Source organism: Arachis ipaensis, chromosome B01 (genome assembly GCF_000816755.2).
Source record: "Arachis ipaensis cultivar K30076 chromosome B01, Araip1.1, whole genome shotgun sequence".
NCBI lineage: Eukaryota > Viridiplantae > Streptophyta > Magnoliopsida > Fabales > Fabaceae > Arachis > Arachis ipaensis.
The window spans coordinates 86,272,173-86,275,614 of NC_029785.2; positions in this window are offsets into that span (position 1 = coordinate 86,272,173).

A 3,442-nucleotide genomic window follows, 5' to 3' on the forward strand; every position below is an offset into this window, starting at 1 on the left:
AACGAACGGGGGTTGAAGACTTGGAGCACGAGGGAAGCTAGATAGACGGACGGACGGCAGCAGTATGCCACTCCTTGCGGCGGCGGTGGTGTAGGCTTACATTGCTAGGGTTTTTTGGCTGAGTTTCTGTGAATGAAAGAAACGGAGGGAGAAAGGGAGAAAGAAACGAAGGAGCTTTAGAACCAAGCTAAGAGTGAAAGTAAGCAAGTTTGGCAAAAACGACGCCGTTTCTTTTAAACCGGTCGGTTTTCTGTCCGGTTCAACCCTCTCGCCACGCTTTTAAAAACGTTATTGTTGCTCTCTACGGCCACGCTTTTGAAGCGTGGCAGAAAAGAAACCTTTGGCCACGCTTTTAAAGCGTGGCAATGGTGTACCAGCATATAGCCACGCTTTTTAAGCATGGCCGTAATGAAACCCTGTCGCCACGCTTTTAAAACGTCCTTGTTTCTCTCTATGGCCAGGCTTTTGAAGCGTGGCAGAAAAAAAACGTGGCCTTTTCTCTAATCAATTGCCACCCTTACAAAAGCGTGGCTGTTGATCCTTTTCGCCACGCTTTTGAAGCGTGGCAAAAAAAAAAGTGGCCAAATCTCTTATCTATCGCCACCCTCATAAAAGCGTGGCCATTGACCACTTTTGGCCACGCTTTTGAAGCGTGGCAAGAAAAAAGCGTGGCCATAGGCCTTTTTTCTTGTAGTGACTCTTCTATCCTCCCCAGCATGATTTGCTCGTCCTCCTCCACCATGGTTGTGAGCTTCTTCTTCATGATGATTTTCCATATTTTCTTCCATGTTTGGTTCAAAGTATTTCTCATCTTCCTCAGCACCAACTACTCTTTTTCCTCTTGCTTCCCTTCTTAATCTCAAGAAGGTCCTCTCAGGTTCAGAATCAAAGGAAGTTGAAGCCCCGCTTCTTCTCCCTGTCATACAACCAACAAGTACAAGCAAGGAAAATAGATGCAGAAAGTATTTCTGTCAGAATTACTATTAGTGTGAGTGATGCAATATATCAAACAGTTAGTGGGTTAGTGAAATGAATGGTAAATAACAAAGAAAAAGTAGGGGGAAGGGAAGAAATTAACTAAAACAGAAAGTAAATGACTCAAACAGAAAATTAAATCAAACAAAACTAAAATGCTCAATCTAGTTATCCCCCAATTTAATCATTGTTGATGCACAATCAATCCCGGCAACGGCGCCATAAACTTGATGCACGGAAAACTTGTCTCTCAACAAATTTTCTTCGGCAAGTGTACCAAATTTGTCGTCAAGTAAAAACTCACAATAGAGTGAGGTCGAATCCCACAGGGATTGATTGATCAAGCAACTTTAACTAGAGGAACGTTCTAGTTGAGCGAATCCAGAATTTGAGTTGAGAATTGCAGAAAATTAAATGGCGGGAAAGTAAATAACAGAAAAGTAAATGCTGAAAATGAAGAACTGAATGTAAATGACGGAAAGTAAATTGCAGAATTATAAATGGGAATGGGGGAATTGCTCATAAGAGTAAACAACAGAAATTAAAGAGAATGGGTAAGATCAGAAATGGGGAGTTCATTGGGCTCAGGAGATGTTGCATTCTCCGGATCAATTTCATTTTCATCTCTTCCTCAATCAATGCACTCATTGATCTCCTTGGCAATCTTAAGTGATCGAATTACAATTCCTTGTAACTCAATCTCTCAAATCTTGATCAATAGCCAATTCTAAAGTCAATTGCTCATGAGAAGAGATGAAGTATGGTCACTGATTATACCACATGCATTTCCCAAATCAAGTTTTGAGAGGATTATAGTCACATTTCCATCCAAACCCAATTTGGTCTAGCATGAGAAAGCATTTCTAGCATGCTCTCTTCATTCCTCTTTCAAGGTTCAGAAGAGATCCAAGTATGAATAGCTTCTTTTCCAAGATAACTAGCCAATTGGATGAAGATCGAAAGCTTTCAAGTAAAATCAAGAGAAAAGATAGAAGAAGAATAATGAAAACTAGTATTGATCCATCAAATTACAACAGAGCTCCCTAACCCAATGAAAGTGGTTTAGTTGTTCATAGCTCTGGAAATGAAAACAAAGTTGGAGAATACATGATGAAAACTAGAAGAGCAGAGAAAGTAAAATACAGAGAGTAATTCTATGCCCAAAAAGGCTCCCTCTATTTTCCAACTCACTAAATAATTCAAAGCTACTCCTATATATACTACTCTTCTGCTCTTCTAGTTGGCTCTTCAAGTCTTGGGTCTGGGCCTTTGGATCTTGAGTTTGAAGCAGTTATCTTCTTCATTGGGCTTGGCTTTACTTACAGGGAGAAAGTATGAAGTGGGCAGAGACTTTAGCTCAGGACGTTAGTGATGTTAACATTCAGTGAAAATATGGGTTCGAGAACGTTAGTGACATTCAACTTTTTCACTAGCGTTCCTCACCCAGGTAAGAGCCACGTTAACCTCAACATTAGTGGCACAAACGTTGCCACTAACGTTGCCTCTATGTTTTTCGCGCACGTTATTGGGACTCAACTTTCCCAATAATGTTGAGAAGCCTCCGCCTTCCCTACGTTAGAGTCCACGTTAATTTAGTTAACGTGGCTCTTGTAATGTAGGATTGCCAACCTTCGAGAACGTTAGTGACACTTAACATTGTCACTAACGTTCCAATGTGCCCTTTAGCTCCCATGTTAGAGTCCACGTTAACTAGGTTAATGTGGCTTCTAACGTGTCTGTTCTAGCCATCTCCAACGTTAGTGACAATGTTGAATGTCACTAACGTTGGCTCATCATCCTTCTCCTCATGTTAACTTCTAACGTGGGAGTTAACGTGGCTCATGGTGGCAAGTGTGGGCTCCTTCCAACGTTAGTGACAATGTTGGGTGTCACTAACGTTGGCGATCACCTTCCTTCTGCACGTTTGCTTCCACATTAACTAAGTTAACGTGGGAGTTAACGTGGCTTATTGGGGCTTGTGTGGGTTTCTTCCAACGTTAGGGACAATGTTTGGTGTCACTAACGTTGTCGACCACTTTGTTTCCTCACGTTAGCTTCCACGTTAACTAGGTTAACGTGGAAGTTAACGTGGCTTAATGTGACTTGGCCAACCTTAGTGATAATGTTGAATGTCACTAACGTTGGCTTCCCTCCTTTCTTCTTAACGTTAGAGGCCACGTTAACTAAGTTAACGTGGCAACTAACGTGGCCACTTATGAGCTTGGTCCAACGTTAGTGATAATGTTAAGTGTCACTAACGTTGGCTCCATTTCCTTTCTTCCACGTTAGAGTTCACGTTAACTTAGTTAACATGACTCTTAACGTGGGCAATGATGGCTTCGAGAGTGTTATTGACAATTACTTTTCTCATTAACTTTGCAAGTTACTCCCATTCCACGTTAGTGTTAACGTTAGTGTAACTAATGTAGCCACTAATGTGGTTCTTCTTTGCTTCCTTTGTCCTGAA